General features: G+C 44.2%; 1 pseudogene across 1 annotated transcript; it reads right to left on the bottom strand.

Annotated features, from left to right (window-relative positions):
- Positions 1-1031: 1031 nt before the first annotated feature.
- Positions 1032-17335, bottom strand: LOC308434373 (rRNA-processing protein FCF1 homolog; annotated as a pseudogene). Its single transcript has 5 exons — positions 16887-17335; positions 16655-16854; positions 6790-6914; positions 5478-5580; positions 1032-1234 (listed from the first exon to the last, which is right to left on the bottom strand). The product of its transcript is annotated as an rRNA-processing protein FCF1 homolog (transcript).
- Between the last annotated feature and the right edge of the window lie 335 nt (positions 17336-17670).

Below are 17670 nucleotides of genomic sequence, written 5' to 3'. Positions count from 1 at the left end.
TGCTAGGTGAAAAAGCAAGCACAGTGACCCCTGTATAAATTAGGGTTCTTCTCTGTTTCCAGTTGAGAGTTAGTGTATCCTAGAGTCACTAGGAGAGAGCCAAGCCTGACAGAATGGCCCCTACTCTAGCAGTGCAAGTGGTCTCAAACCCAGTTCCTGTTCTGACTGATAATGTGTTTGATGCTCTGCTATTCTTGTCTTGGCACTGGGGATCAGAGAGGCTGAGATCAAAGGCCAGGAGCTTCTCAGCCCCCTTTGGTCCTACTGAGTGGGGAGAGGGGTAAGGAGTGGTAGGTAAGAGGTGGATTCTGCTCTCATGTTGATGACATTGCCCCAAAAGACAGGGTTTCTGGGGAACTGTCTTTTCAGATCTTTCCCCCATTACTTTCTTGAGCTGATAACTCATTATGTTTCTTATTCTTTCTGGGAGGTCTCCCCTCATCTGTATGGGGGGGGGGTTCTGGAAAAATAATGAATTGCTTAAGAGATGAGATCTAGTTAATTACCAAACCATATAGCTAATATTAAGCATTTTTATTTCTCAGATTAAAATGTTTATTGCAAGCAGTGTATTATGTAGTATTTTTGGAAATGTCTGGAGTGTGCGCACCCCTGGATGCCTTGATCTTTCATTTTTATTGAGTAATTGGAAATAAAAGAATCTTATTTGGTGCGTTTTGATTTTTCAAAGAAAGATAATGTTTTAAAGCCATAACCTCAAAGAACTAAGAAGTCTTTCAATCGGAGCCCATTATTTGAATCTGTACTTTTAATAGAAACATTTAACTCAGAATTCATTGATCTAGAATTTCAGCCCACTTGCTTTAAACTGCACAATCGGTTTTTCCTAACACATCTGCTGAAATGTATTGAACACTCACTACGACCTGTCATTAGGGAGAGGCAGAAAGACCCAGCCTTGAAGCTTTTGCTAAGTCATTTGGCCTGCGGAGGTTCTGTGCTTAGCTGCTGCGCTCTAAGGAGGAGCAGGGCTGCTTAACCTGAGCCTGCAGCCGGGTCAGGTGAGGACCTCACCGTTTGATTTCTGGTTTGCTAACCAGGTCAAGCTGCTTTAAGGGCTTTGCTCGTGTGTATGTGCTTAGCTTTCCCAGTGCCTGCATCCTAGCTTCTCCTGGTGCCTGTTCTGAGGACCCATGCTTCACCTTCCTCCTTCTGTTCTGGGCATAGACTGAGTGTGGACCATTTTCATGGCCATCATCATCTTCAGCATCACCTACATTTCACGATTTGTCATGTGTCACACTTAAGCTAGCTTTTAAGCTTTCAACAGCAAGTAATAATAAAAGCAAGTTGGGGAGGTGGGGGGAAGACATGTGGATTTAGAAATGGTCACAAAAACCTATACAACTACTGTCAGCTGAGTGACTCTTGGCTCAGAACATCCTATTTGCACCTGGAAGACCACCCACACCCCATCTGTGAACATACTCATTGTACTGGCTGGTTTTGTGTCAACTTGATACAAGCTGGAGTTATCCCAGAGAAAGGTGGCCTCAGTTGGGGAAATGCCTCCATGAGATCCAGCTGTAAGGCATTTTCTCAACTAGTGATCAAGGGGAGAGGGTTCAGCGCATTGTGGGTGGTGCCATCCCTGGGCTGGTAGACCTGGGTTCTATAAGAAAGAAAGGTGAGCAAGCCAGGGGAAGCAAGCTAGTAAGTAACATCCCTCCATGGCCTCTGCATCAGCTGCTGCTCCTGACCTGCTTAAGTTCCAGTCCTGACTTTCTCTAGTGATGAACAGCGATATGAAAGTGTAAGCTGAATAAACCCTTTCCTCCCCAGCTTGCTTCTTGGTCATGATGTTTTGTGCAGGAATAGAAACCCTGACTAAGACGCTCATTTTATGGATATACTTGCACCAACAGCTAAGGGCGGGCAGGAGTCCTGAACACGTTGATAGGAGTTTCCTCTGTGGACTCTAAATCAGACAATGACATTTAAAAGGATAATACCTGACTGTCATTCAGGCCAGTGGACATATCTGCATGAGGTAGTCTCTTGGCCCCTCTACCTGGAGTAGACTTCTTGACTCTGTCCTCTATGAGCTTGACTCTTCTGTGCTCTTTGCCTGGTGAGGGGATCCTCTCCATAACACCTTGACAGAATCTGTTTCTATCTGCCAATCAAACCCAGTTCCTGTTCTGACTGATAAATTCTCGACAGGGTTGCCAGGAGGCATGAGCTGGTGGGATGTTTCTCAATGGTACACAACCAACACTTATATTTTCAATGTACATTCACAATTCCAATACTATAAACATGTTATTATTGCTTAGAGTAACTGAAAAAAGAAATCCATGGACTTAAGTTTAAAAATGTTGTTTTCAAGGAAATCATGCCGTGGTGGAATGGATACCTGTGGCTGTAGGGGAAATGCAAAGTTGACGGTCAAGGCCATGGGGCATCACCATAGCTATACTGGAAAGCAAACTCTAGATTTGGATTAGGGAAGTTCTCTGTCCTGCCAAGGCCGGGGGTGTTAGAGTTAAGAGAGGCTGCAAACAGTTAAAACTGGGGGAAACCCTTCTGTCATGGCTTAGGGAAAGCCCGAGGTTTAGAGCTGAATTTCTCTGAGATCCCCCCACCCCCAGATGACCCTTCACACATCCCTTTGTATAGTACTGAGAATCTGGTCCAAGATCTAATGTATGTTGAATCTTATACTTGCTGGAGGAAGCAGTCACTGGGGGTGGACTTTGAGAAGCCATAGTCTGGCCCCACTTATGTTTTGTGTTTCTGGTTGAAGACAGGCTCTCTCAGCTCCCTGCTATGCTGGCTGGCTGCTACACTTTCCTACCATGGTAGACTCTCCATCTAGAACCCTAATACCAAATACACCCCCTCTCCTTTGGAGCTCCTTGATCATGCTATGATATTTGGGACGGAAGTAACGGTTTTCGCAGTGAGATCCTCATATTATCTACTAAAGGTACAGAGGGTTAGGCACATTTCTTAGAATGTTTGTGCACAAACAGCTAGCTACTCTTTTTTAAAAAAAAAAAGAAAAACTTGTGAGATTTTGTTTTGATCTTTTGCATCAAGCTAATTCAAGGCTTTTAGGGACGAGTGGAGTTTACAGTCTGGTGAAGGCCGTGTAGCTTGTTCAATAGGCTGCTGCTCACTACCTTGAAAAAGTGGTCCCAAAGACTACAATGCCATGAGGGTGAGCGTTCAAGAACTCCACAAGAAAAACACAGCTCTGCTTGAAGAACACAATTCTTTCTTTTCTTTTATTGGGTATATTTTATTTACATTTCAAATGTTATCCCCTTTCTCGAATTCCCCTTCATACCTTCCCTGCTTCTGTGAGGTGTTCACCCACCCCTGCCTCCCTGACATGACATTCCCCTACACTGGGGCATTGTAGTGGTAGGATCAAGGGCTTCTCCTTCTATTGATGCTAAACAAGGCCATCCTCTGCTACATGTGCAGCTGGAGCCATGGGTCCCTCCATGTGTACTCTTTGGATAGTGCTTTAGTTCCTGTGAGCTCTGGTTGGTTGGTATTGTTGTTCTTATGGGGTTGCAAACCCCTCCAACTCCTTCACATCTTTCTCTAACTCCTCCACTAAGGACCCTGTTCTCAGTTAAATGGTTGGCTTTGAGCATCCGCAGGCGGGAGCCCCAGGTAGGGCCGTCTCTGGATGACCTTTCCTTCAGTCTCTGCTCCAAACTTTGTCTCCATATTTCCTCCTGAGAATATTTTTGTTCCCACTTCTAAGAAGAACTGAAGCATCCACACTTTGGTCATCCTTCTTCTTGAGCTTCATGTGGTCTGTGAATTGTATCTTGAGTACTCAGAACTTTTGGGCTAATATCCACTTATCAGTCTTACCAGTGAGTGCATACCATGGGTGGTGGTTTTTTTTTGTTTGTTTGTTTGTTTGTTTGTTTTTTGCGACTGTGTTACCTACCTCCATCCATTTGCCTAGGAATTTCATGAAGTCCTCTGTTGAAGGACATCTGGGTTCTTTCCAGCTTCTGGTTATTATTAATAAGGCTGCTATGAACATAGTAGAGCATGTGTCCTTGTTGTATGTTGGACCATCCTTTGGGTATATGCTCAGGAGTACTAAGTCCTCAGGTACTGTGTCCAATTTTCTGAGGAACCACCAGACTGATTTCCAGAGTAGTTGTTACAGCTTGCAATCCCACAAAGAATGGTAGGTGTGGGCCACAGCATACACAACATTATACAAATTGTACCTTCTTCACTCGGGGCCATGTCAAACTGTGCTGTTCTAGCCATTCCACTGTGTTGTTGAATATAAAACGACCCATTTTGCTATGGTTGTTCTTAGAGATTGAACAATTAAAATAATTCCACTCAAAGAAAGAAAAAGAAAAGAAAAAAGAATGGAGGAGTGTTCCTCTTTCTCCACATCCCTGATAACTTCTGCTGTCACCTGAATTTTTGATCTTAGCCACTCTGACTGGTGTGAGGTGGAATCTCAGGGTCATTTTGATTTGCATTTCCCTGATGACTAAGGATGCTGAACATTTCTTGAGGCACTTCTCAGCCATTTGATATTCTTTAGTTGAGAATTCCTTGTTTAGCTCTGTCCCCATTTTAAAATAGGGTTATTTGATTCTCTGGAGTCTAATGTCTTGAGTTCTTTGTATATTTTGGATATTAGCCCTCTATTGGGTGTAGGGTTGGCAATGATCTTTTCTTAGTCTGTTGGTTGTTGTTTTGTCCTAATGACAGTGTCCTTAGCCTTACAGAAGCTTTGCAATTTTATGAGGTTCCATTTGTTGATTCTTGATCTTAGAACTTAAGCCATTGGTGTTCTGTTAAGGAATTTTTTCCCCAGTGCCAATGTATTCAAGGCCCTTCCCCACTTTCTCTTCTATTAGTTTGAGTATATCTGGTTTTATGTGGAGGTCCTTGATCTACTTGGACTTGAGCTTTGTACAGGGCAATAAAGGACTGAAAAGTGGAAGTTGGAAATTTCCTTCTGCTACCAGTGTCTATCTCCAGAGCAAACACTGTAAGCAGCTTCTGTCCAAAATTTTCCCAGCATTTGCCATCACTAATTGATGTAATATGTCTGTGCCTCTACTTCTTGATCTATGAGCCTTAAATGGAAACTTTTAATTCCCCTCTACCAAGAAGGAGGCTCCGAGGACAATGGGAATGTATATGAGGAAAGTACAGGATACATGTGTGTGTGTGTGTGTGTGTGTGTGTGTATGTGTGTGAAAATCAAGGCAGAGCCCATTGAATTTGTTTTCAGCTTAAATAAAAAATAAACAAAGTCCACTTTAGCTCATGTAGACTGCTGCTTGTTGCTTGTTTCTCTGTCTAAGTCTTTAGAGGCTGACCGTCATCTGAGACGAATCGAACAGAGCTCTCACCACCTTCGTTTCCCATCCTTCCCCATCTCCTTCCCAGTCTTCCTCTCTGCCTCAGTTTATACCCGTCATATTCACAACCATGTTTCACTAAAGACTCACTTGCAGTCCAAACACAGACTTCTATCCCGCCTTCACTCCGAGTCTGAAAACCTGTCGACAGCCTTCGTAAAACTGCTATGTACGTTCCATTCTCCCGAGCCAGCTATGAGCTGAAGCACACAGTAAAAGATTCAATCATTTAAAAACCAATCTCAAACAACCTTTCAGGGCTGGGTGTGGCTCAGGGGTAGAACACTTGCCCATGTGCACGGAGCCCCGAGTTAAGTTCTCATTGACGTAAAGTAAAAGAAGCAAACAAAAAACCTCCATCACGAATTAAAACAAAATAGGACAATCATCTTCGCTACTGAGGAAGACTTTCCCCTAATTCTCAGCACCAGTGAATTTCCCCTTTAAACTTCCATTCATTTCCCTAAGCCCAATCGAATCGTACATGCGCTGTTTAAGCTCATTGAGTTTGGCTTTCTTAGTTGTTTCCACTAAGATAGGGAATAAACGTTTTGGGTTTTAACTGGGAATGCGTTTTACTCTCGGATTTGACTTGATAACATTCTTGGTAGAAAATAAGTTTCCATTAGATCACGGAGACGGCCCATCTCAGCAGATGGTTTCTTCTTATCAGGCATGATCACAGTTATACTAGAACTGATATTTGATAGGTGTCGAATTTCCTGAAAATATTTTTTTATGTCTCTACTTTTCTGGCTGTATTTTAATTCTTTCATCCCCCCCCACACACACATGCACACTTTTTGTTGACAAGATCTCACTACGTAGCCCTGGGTGTCCGGGAGCTCACAGAGATCTGCCTGCCTCCACATCCCAAGTGCTAGGATTAAAGGCATGTGCTACCACAGCAGCTTTGCTCTTACACTTGACTGCTAGTCTCTCTCTTTTGGAGAACAGCCATTTCTCATAGTACGAAGTAGCTGCAGGATTTTCCTCTTTAGATATCTGAGGTTTTTTTTATTTGAAATGGAAATCTGTGTGGTTTAATCAGGGCCTTGACACCTTGACAAGGAAAGTCTGGTGGGTATCCTGGGAGGTCCCATTGCCAGCATCAAGAGGGCTTCAGGAAGCTGTCCCCCAGGTGCCTCTGCCCAGTCAAAGCAGCATTGTGCGGAGATCAAATGCCCTGTGTAACCCCTTCCCACAGAGCCTATCAGGTGCATCTATAGACTGATTTTTAAGGTAACTAATATGTGTTAGTGTCTAGATGCCTAATTAGCAGGAGGAAGATGCCGCTTCTGCACATTCTTTGGCTAATTAGATCTGCTTTGAAATCATTCACTTGATGACCACCCTAATGAAGCCAATAAAGACCTCTTTTGAGGCAGACTATTCTCCCTACCTTCAGCGCCGCACCTCGTTCAGCTGCTACACGGGCGCCGGCGCTAACAGACTCATTATCTTCGAAATTCTGATGTCTGTGTTCACGCTCTGCTGGTTTCATTAGATACAAAATAAAATCGCTACCTATTAAAATTGCATTAAAGCACTAACTTTAACCGTCAAAAAACGGAGGAGCTCAGAGCCTGAGCTGCTATTGAGCCTCCTGTGCGTGGGAAACACCTGCAGTTTGCAGACTCCATGGATGGGGTCCCACCTGGACCGCAGAGCCTCAACTGGTTCCTTTCCCTCAGCACAGCTGAACCGGTACTGAGAGGACAGGGTTTTGGCTAACGTTTCAGCGGATATCGATTTCCAGAATGCAAGGACCGGAAGAAAGATAATTTTTACAAATCTAAGGCAGTGTTTTCCTAAAAGGCCACGGGCAGGCAGGTTTCCTCTATTGGTAGCTTAAGGCTGTTTATAAAAAAAGCAATTGAGTGCCTATGCCTCTACTAGCCTGTCAGGTTGGCTTCACTGAGATTTAAAAAGCACAGAACAAACTAGTATGCAAAGCCCTCTGGGTTCTTATAGTTTAAAAAGGGACAGGGATTTAAGTGCTCGAAGCTGGTTTCCACTCCACTTCTTCAAGGGGAGGGAGGCAGACCGAGCTTCTCAGTCTGTGTGGAAGAACTCAGCTCGTAGTTACAGAGGGAGAAAGATGCTCGTGGAGAGCAGAGGGCTGTCCCAAACCCACAGGTAGATCCTGAGTCAGTCACTGTGGTTTAGTTTTCTTGTTTGTGAGTGGACTTGTGTGTAGTGAGAGTTTTGGTTTCTTTAAAAACACAGAGGTGATATGTGAATATGTTTTTGTTCTGATTTGTGAGCTATGGGGTTGCTTCAAATTCTCCACAGCGGCTATGATTTGTCTTGTGCTCTGGCAAGGGCGTGATTTTTACCAGCTGGAGATAATTTATGTTTGAAATTCTGGGGATTCTTCAGAAGGTACATAAATGCCAGAGCTGAGAGAGAGAGAGAGGGAGAGGGAGGGAGAGGGGGAGGGGGAGGGAGAGAGAGAGAGAGAGAGAGGGAGGGAGGGAGGGAGGGAGGAAGGAAGGGGGAGGAAGAAAGGAAGAGAGTGGGAGGGAGGGGGAGGAAGAAAGGAAGAGAGTGGGAGGGAGGGGGAGGAAGAAAGGAAGAGAGAGTGGGAGGGAGGGAGGGAGGGAGAGGAAGAAAGGAAGAGAGAGTGAGAGGGAGGGAGGGAGGGAGGGAGAGGAAGAAAGGAAGAGAGTGGGATGGAGGGAGGGGGAGAGAGGAGAGAGGGAGAGGAAGGGGATAGAGAGAGGGGGAGAGAGGAGAGAGAGGGGAAGGGGGAGGAAGAGACAGGAAAGAGAGGGAGAGTGAGGGAGGGAGAAAGGAAGAGAGCAGGGTGTGGGACAGATGGGGGCTGCTGCTTCTCCCTGCTGCTGGCTGCTGATTCCTGGTTGAGATATGCTGACTAGGAAGATTAGACTTGCTCCAAGGAACTTTGACATCCCTAATCAGTAATAAGTAGTCTGATAATATCAATACCCTCTTTCCCGTTAACCTTCTTTCTCTCCTACATAGTGTTGGGGGTTTGGAAGGGTGGAGAAGGGTGGTCAGTGAAGGGTAGAACCCATTGAAGAGTAAAAGGTTGTCAAAGGACACTGATTCCTTGCCCTAGGGATTTCCTCTGCCGCTCCCAGGAAATCCCACTTTCTTGAGATTTGAGTTCCCAAAATACCACAGAAGGTCCGGATGACCTCTGTGGAATGTTCCAACGCCCTAGGTGTGCCTGGGGGTGTACTGATAAAAAAATGTATGATTCTTCCCCTTATGAATTTCCTCATTCCCCCTGTCCTCCCCCTCCTTTGTGATTTTTGCCTTTATAAGCCTGTTACAAGTTCAGGCCGGGGTCGAACTCCTCTACCCCTGCGTGGTGTATGAGTCTCGACCCCAGCATGCTGGCCTGAGATCTCACTCTTTCACTTTCAATAAACTTCCTCATGCGATTGCAGCAAGTCTGGTCTCGGTGCCTCGCTGGGTGCGCGCCTCTCCTGAGATTTGAGTGAGGGTCTCCCTTCGGAGGTCTTTCACCATAAAGTAGCCCAAAGTACAGTCACACCTGTAATAAATTCCTCTCACAGGCCAGTCTACCTGTGTGCTGGTGTGCATATATTTGTGCTTTTTAAGAAACTTACCCTCAGCCAGACATAAGTGGCAAACACTTGGGCTCCTAGCACTTGGGAGGTGAGGCTACAAGATTAGGAGTTCAAGGTTATGCTCAATTATGTATCAAATTTAAAGCCAGCCTGATACACCCGGGACTTTGTTTTGTTTTTTTAAAAAGAAATATCAGAACGTAAAGCATACAAGCAGGTTCCCTTCAAAACAGCCTCCCTCCTAATAAATACTACTGAGCTCTAGCAGTCTGTTGGTAGATCAATGAGTCAACTGCTTAATCTGAGGTCAGATCCTAAGCACTAACAAAAATATCAGGCAGAGTGACACATGCCTCTAATCTCAGCTCTGGAGAGACAGAAGCGAGGGGATCCTAGAGGTTTGCTGGTCTCTCAGCCCCCCTGAATCAGCAAGCTCCAGGCTCAGTGAGAGGTTTTATCTCAGAAGGAAAAAGGGAAAAAACAATGGAGACAGATATTCAATGTTGACTGCTGGCCTACACACAGAGACATATGCATGCGTGCATGCACACACATGAACATAATTACACACTCCTACACCACACATACAGAAAGAACAAACGTTCCATGTTGGTTTCTCTTCAGATTTGGAACGTAGACGATTGTGTTAAGTGAGGCTGCTGTGGAAACAGATGAGAGTTCCCAGAGGATGGGGATTTAAGTTGCGACCTCTGCTGCATCCGGGCACTCAGGGGCCTGCTTGTGCAGTGGCTCTCTGAAGCTGATCAGATTTGAAGCAGCCGAGAGCGGAAGGAGGCCTGCAGACTTTCTGAAGCACCAGCACCAGGGAAGTGGATCTCTGTGGCTACCACGCTAAGTGACTCCCCTCTGCTGGGGACAGCTCTGCCGTAGTCCCCCATTGCTGTCTAGATTTGGAGCATGTGGCTGGATGTTTTTTGGTTGCCATATTATTCCACTGATCTGCTGTTGGAGAATGTTGTAATGTTCAGACTTTTAGACTCAGCCTTTCTTTACTGAACAGTTTTCAGGATAGATCAGAGCTATTGGTCTATCACCGTTTCTCTTACTGCCTTTCTCTCTCTCTCTCTTCCCCCATTCTCCCTCTTTCATTCCCTCCCTCCCTTCCTCCCTCCCTCCCTTCCTCCCTTCCTCCTTCCCTCCCTCCCTCCCTTCTTTCTCTTTATCTCATAAACTAAGCCACATATAAGAAAACTACACAGAATGCCCAGTAGTTAGTATTGATTAACAATCACATATAACCACCTAAGTGTGCAAAAGAATCCGCCATTCAAATTTTAAAAATTATTTTTGAGATTATAATGTAATTACATCACTTCCCCGATTCCCTTTCCTGCCCCTAAGCTCTTCCACAGCCCCACCCCCCTTACTACCTGCTTTTTGTGGAAAGCACATCCTGCCTTAAAAAAAGGAATTGATTTCTTTATGTGTATGACTGTTAGGCTTGCATGTATGTATGTGCAATATGTGCATGCATGTATGTGCAATATGTGCATGTATGTATGTGCAATATGTGCATGTATGCATGTGCAATATGTGCATGTACGTATGTGCAATATGTGCATGCATGTATGTGCAATATGTGCATGCATGTATGTGCAATATGTGCATGTATGTATGTGCAATATGTGCATGTATGTATGTGCAATATGTGCATGTCTGGTGTCCACAGAGGTCAGAAAATCGTGTCAGATCCTCCCGAAAGTTGAATTATAGATTGTTGTCACCATCACATGGGTTCTGGGACCCCAATCCAGGTCCTTTTCAAAATCAGCTTTTAACTGCTTAGCCATCTCTCCAGCCCCAAAGCATCCTGCATTTTAAAAGTGTATTTCCCCACTTACGAATACATATCAAACAGCATAACTAGTTTCACCTATTTGTGGAATTTACACAAATGAGCACATCTTCTTACCTCTTCTCCCTTTTTGATGTTCTCTTAGCTCTTCTTGCCTTTTATGTAACAAGTGATGTGTTAATCTGAACAAACACATTTGATGTTAGAAAAAGTGAAAACTGTTGTTGAAGGATATAAAAATCCTTAAAAGTGAGCCAAACACTAAGGATTTTGACATGTCCTAGCAAATGAGCCTCTGGGAAAGTGACCATTGTTCATGTCATATGTATGTACTGTATGTAGTTTGTTTTCCTAACAATTTCTCAATATATATATATATATATGCCACATATATATGTATATGTATATGTATATGTATATGTATATGTATATGTATATGTATATGTGTGTGTGTGTGTGTGTGTGTGTGTGTGTGTGTGTGTGTGTGCTCTCGGGCGCGCGCACGCACTCGCACGCGCCATATTAGATCCCAATGATTGTAATGGGTAGAAGTGTGAGACCCTCTGGAAAGTTGACTGCATGTCCTTCAGTAATGAACTACATGTGAGGTACCTGCTATGAACTGCTTTGAGTTTCCCTGAATGCACACAGTCTGGAATTAACTGGTATTTGGAGGTGAGTCCTTTGTGATGCAATTAGCTGAGGTCATGAGTAAGGGACTTTCCTTGTGAAGTTAGTGGCTTTATTTGAGGAGGAGAGAGATGTCTTGTTTTACCACTGAGGACAAGCCAGGAAGAAAATGCATGCTGAGAGCTTCATCAACTAGCTTGCTTTTGGACTTCCAGCCTTCATGAGCATGGTAAGGAACATTCTGTTGCTTAAGCTGCCCTGTCCCTGGGTTTCTGTATAGCAGCTCATAATGGCTAATATTTACTGGTTCCAATCTAGAAAACGGTTACCTATAAAGTACCCTGTAAAGAAGATCTTGATATAGTGAAAAGCAAAGCAAAATGCATGTGTTAAAAAGTCCTTTTTACTAGGGGTGTATGGTACACACCTTTAGTCCCAGCAGTTGGGAGGCAGAGGTAGAGGCAGAGGCAGGCAGATCCCTGAATCTGAGGCCAGCCTGGTCTACAAAGTTAGTTCCAGGACAGCCACAACTGCACAGAAAAATCCCATTTCAAAAACCATGCAAGCAAGCAAACAAACAAAATGTTCCTTTTTAAATATGAACTTATATAAGAAATTTATACAAGCATTTTAAAATAATGACCAGGTTTTGAGTTTATTATACAAGCAAGCATTTCAAAATAATGATCTTGAAGCTTTCTAGCATCTTTTGCGATGTTCATGAGCCAGGAATGGAGCTATTTACAATTAAAATTAATGAATTATAATTTAATTAAAATTAAATTAATTATAAGAAAATAGTATTGGGTGTTGCAAATCTCACTTTGATTTGCTCAGATGGAGGGATGTGATGAGAACAGTACCCAATACACTGCTGGTGCTGAGCCTAGAGTGTTTCTTTTTCTGCATCAAATATCCCTAGGCCGAGGCATGGAAGCCTCTGTACAATCTAATCTTCCAAGCTGACTGATTCAATCTGGCTTTTCTTGGCTTCTCATCGAATTGCTCTGTCTGGCCTCATACTAACTTTGGCAATATCCTCTAATCTCCTGGCTCCTTTTGTCATCACTTATGTCTAGCTTGTTCTCTCTGCTTTGTAAAACTGTCCCAGTAAATCCACCACACCCTTGTCTCCCTGAGATGCTCTCTTTCCTGTTCTGCTCTCAAGTGAACTGGGTGTGTCCTATCTCTGACTCATTCTGTCAGGTCTTTCTCTGGTTCATTACTCTATCCCTCAGTTAGACCTCACTTTCAAACATGCCTGCTTCCTTCTACAAACTAACTTCACCCTCATTGTTTGGGATTAAAGGTGTGTACTAATGGTGTGTCCACTACTCCAGCCAGAGGGATGAAAGGTGTGTTATTCCACTGGATCACACAGACCTAGAAGGACTTTGGATGTGATCCCTTGCCAGAGTGGCTATGTCAGAATTTCTCTATAGGGTGCCATGACTCTCCTGTGTAAGGCCAGCACTCGAGAACTGAGTCAGATGGATTGCTATGAGTTCACAGCTAGACTGGTCCACAAAGCAAGCTCCAGGTCAACTTGGGCTATAAAAGTGACTCTGCTTCAAAAACAAATAAGCAAGCAGGCAATCAATCAATCAATCAATCAATCAATCAATCAAACAAACAAACAAACATAAAGAAAACAGTGGGAAGAATGTGTTAAGTAAGCTGGAGTCCAGGCTCCAGATGGAGTAAAATCATGCTAAGTTTCCTTTTCTGTAAACACAAACCCTCAGGTACAAACAAACAAACAAAAACAGCAATGTGGGACTGACATCAGACATAAACTATCATCAGGGCCTAAATTAAAACATAAACTTGAAAGCCAAGTGGTGGATCCAGGCCACGGGGACTATGATCAAGTATAAGCAAAAAGACTAATGGCCTTCAAAATAGAAAGTAAGATCTACAAACAACAAAACCGCTTGTGCCTCCATGAATGACCAAGCTGACTGCAAGCATAGCGCGTGCAGATCAGCTGCTGTCTGCTCCTTAAGCAATGGGGACACTCCGCACCGAAGAAGGAACTCTGAGGGCAGACTTTGTATTGTGTTAAGGAAACACTGAGATCATTAACTATCAATGGTTAATGGAGCAGGTAAACTGAGGAAAGGTACAAAATCAACTTTACAGCCGGGATGTTTGTGCATTCTGTCCTTCACTGCCCTAACAAATATTTGGCCATCACACTCCAAACACAAAGCGCTTGTGCTGAGTCCTGAATTAGTCTTAGGAACATGCACATCGTGATCCAGTGTTGTGATTGGTTTCTCCTGTGGCAATATGTCTACCTTTCAATCCTTTCGTCTCCCCTAGCACTTAACCCTTATTCTTAGAAACTTTTAACTTGTGGAGTGCTGATTCTCAAAGAATGGGATCCTAATATCTAGTCAAGGTCCATGAGACAGTTTCTGTAAGCATGAGATATGATTCTCAGTTCAGCCTGGGACCCAGTGGCCTTGTCACTGTCTAATAGCTAATGTCCACTGCCTTTGAGTTCAAAATAAGGGCGGGAACGCCATTGAGGCAAACCAGAATTTAATAACTTCCCTTTGTTTCCCCTCTATCCGTGTTTTAGTTACTTTTAGTTCTGTAACATAGTAATAGTTTCTCGTTGATAGTGGTGATATATAACTTTTATTTTAAATCAGCTAAGGTTAAGTCCCGGCCAGTGAGTCAGATGCAAGCAAATACCAAACACACAATAAGGCGGGTGAAGCAAAGAATGAATGCGGAAGGCTCACACAGGAGAATAAGGCAAGCACACACCTTCCCGTATGAGTTCAGTGCTTCATCTAGAAGCTGCTGAAGGAGTCCGGACACCGGCTGCTTCTCTTTCTCTAGGAGTTCTGGAGGGCTTCCCAGAGGAGGTTTTCTATTGGCAGAGGCTGGCATTGGAGCAGAAGGCCTTCCAACCAGAAAGGGTACTGTGGAAAGTGTGTGATGAAGTTGACCTGGAGCCTCCAACTTGGGAAGGAGTTTCTGACATGTTCACTCTTAAGACCTACATTCTTGGACTTACCGAGTCAGTGGGGGGGGGGGGGGGGTTGGAGGGAGGGGAGAATTCCAGCCTCAGTCTAAGCAGGTCCTGGAACCTTAAATCTAAAAGATTAGTTTAGGGCTGTGGGGCTGGCAGAGGCACTGAACATAGACACTCTGCAAATGGTCTTCTCATGGAACAGCTGGCTGACTTCCTGTTTCCTCTGCCTTTGGCTGTGAGTAGTGGCAGGCTGTTTCAGCAGGTTCTGTACCCTTATGTCGCCCAGGAGATTCACCTGCATGTTTACTACTATTAGGCAGCATTTCCGGGGGAGCCATTGTGAGGAGGATGTGTGGATATAGGAGGCTTGCATTTCTATGTTCTCTACATAAGCCTAGCACCTGGCTAGGCATGCACTGTTCCCTGGAGGACACTGTGAAATGAGGACGCTAACATTCTGCTGGACCCGGCTATTTATGGGCAGCATTAATACCACATTTTCCAGCTTCCTGAAATTTCCATCCTTCTCTAGTGGGGAATTATAAGGCCTGGTATCTGTAAACTGCTTTGAGAGTAGACCGTGGCATTGTCTGCCTGGCACTGACAGAGAGACTCTGTGCTGGTGGGCGGGGCTTTCTGGTAAAGAAAGACCTTTCGAATTAGGAGCAACCATGGGATTAAAGCTGATGTGAGCCCCAAATACAGTGTGGGTGTTCAGCACTTTGCCTTAAATGACCAGATGGGTAATGCAGTTTGGGAATCACAGTGTGGGTTGTTTTTGAGGATGTAAGACTGCTGACCCAGGCAGGGACAGTGGACAGGCTGTGGGCACATTTGCAACTACTGAGCCCACATTTCTAAAGGTTTCCAAGAGGACATAAGTAAGCAATTGGCTTCCTGAGTGAGGCGGGATTCTCACAAGTGCCATAAACCACCAAACTCCTGGCTAACACGGCTGGCAAGTCCAGCTGTTTGCAGAAACAGTCATTTAGTCCAAAGCATCCCAAATAGCACCGTGTGCCTCAGGTTTCTCTATAACCTAGCATTCCAAGCAAAAAGGCCACACCGAGAGATGGGTACCCCAGGATCTCTGACCTAGTGATAGTAGTAAAGATTTGGCAAATATGTAAAGACAAGGTATCAGCATTGTTGTAGACAGAACTGACCAGTTCAAGGAGCCAGAGCGTCTAGAAGGGTGTTGGCCATGTGAACCAGGAAATTCATTCCCGTCAGCTAGAGAGGGCTCCCGTTTCTGTCAGACAGATGTGCCCTCTGTGTTGTGACTACCAGCTGTTAGGCACAATACTAAGTGTTATGTATTAAATCTGCATTCTCCAGACAGAGTTCAGGTGTTGGCAGAGAAGAAACACTTGTATTATTCTCCATAATGAGCATGAAGCAATGAACCAAACCAAGGCTAAGGTCCACTGGTCAGAGAAGATGGAATGGTGGTGGTGGTGGGGGGGGGGGCAAAGAGCCATCATTAAGATAATAATAGGAAACCAAATCCAGATGTGGCCATATGCTTGTCACACAAATCAGAACACACTGAAGTGTCATATATTCCCACTTTCTTATGTTGCACAGACACCACCACATCAGCTTGACCCTGACATACGGAACACAGTGGACACTGGCTGGAGACGAAGACAAACAAAATACCTTCCCAGGAAGCCTAGGGGCTGTAGGTGTTCTTTGACCTGGAACTTGACCTATGGCTTTAAAATGCAGATGACTTCCAAACCTCTTAAGTGGGGCATGAGTTTGCAATAGAGAATTTCCAGCAGAAGAAGCTGAATCCTAACAATGAAATGTGGCACAAAAATAGACAGTAACAAGGCGGAGAGAAAGGAACAGCTCCCCACATCAACAAAGCATTCTGTGCTCTAGAAATGGAAGTGGCAGGAGCTGTACTTGGGCTGAAAGGTTGCTCTTTGGAGGTAAGTGGGACTATGTGTAATGTCGTGATGAAGAAGAAAGGTTTGCTGGTTAAGGGTGCACCAGCCAAAAAGGCATACGGTATTCTGAACTGAAAACTCATCCAGCTTTTCAGACATGTCACTAAGGCAAGATCTGAGCAAAGAAAGAGTCAGCACAGAACTCTGGGAACTCAGGCATTGAGGTAGAAGATGAAGAGGAGAGGACTAACCAGAGAGCCATGAAGACAGAACAAAACAGCGGGCTAAGCACTTGCTTTATTTATTTATTTTTATTATCATTAAAAAAAAAAGACAAAAACAAAACCAAAAAGTGTGTTTAATTAACTCACAAGAGAGAAAACTGGTCCAAGAAAGGCAGGCAAATTTTATGGAGAAAGATTTAGAAGGTAGAGGCTTCATGATCACCTGGCATCCTCTTGATGATTTATGGTTAGAAATATGCATCATAGGAAGTCCAGGGATCTTCCAGATGCTTCATTTGAGGTTCTGGTCAACTGTGGCCACAATGTAACACTTGTGCTGAGTTACTCTCTACTGTGGCCACAATGTAACACTAGTTACTCTCTGCCCAGAGCAGTCATTGTATAGGTTCCTTTGTGTATGCATGGCAATTGGTCACATCATGGATTCTTGGTGATCCTTAGTGCCCCTCGATACTTTTGTCACAACTTCTCAGTTTCAGCCATTATACAATCGGTTTTACAAGGAATACGTTTGTCATACAGACAGTTCATCATTGGCTGCACTAAGCCCAGTTCGCTTTAATGAAAAGGTTGATGAAGCTGGTATTGACAAGGGTAGTAAGGTGGACCCAGTTGTGTATTATACTGAGGAGTAAGCAGGAAGGATGTTGGGGGACTTGTCTTTTCTTCAGCGCACTAGGATCTTTCTTATCTTTCTTTTATGGGCTTTACTCTATCCTCACCATTAATTCTTTCATCTCTGAGACATAGTGTTTACTTCACAGCCGCCCAACCCCCCAATTTCCTTGTTTTCTTTTGCTTCCCCATGTCCACACCATACCTGTTTCTTTCTTTTTAGTCATGTCTAAGCTTGTGTGGTGGTTTGAATGAGAATGACCCTCATAGGCTCATATATTTGAATATTTGGTCACCTCTTGGTAGAACTATTTGGGAAGGATTAGGAGGTGTGGACTTGTTGGAGGAAGTGTATCACTGGGAGCAGGCTTTGAGGTTTCAAAAGCCTAAGTCTTTCTCAGTTAGCTCCGTCTCTTTTTCTCTGTGCCCTATGTGCTTGTGAATCAGAGGTAGGCTCTCAGTTACTGTACCAGTGCTGTGTCTGCTTGCCTGATGCCAAGTTCTCCGTCATGATAGTCATGGATTCT

The sequence above is a fragment of the Micromys minutus genome (genome assembly GCF_963924665.1).
Source record: "Micromys minutus genome assembly, chromosome: 21".
In the NCBI taxonomy this organism is placed as follows: Eukaryota; Metazoa; Chordata; class Mammalia; order Rodentia; family Muridae; genus Micromys; species Micromys minutus.
This window is presented reverse-complemented; position numbering and strand designations above follow the sequence as displayed.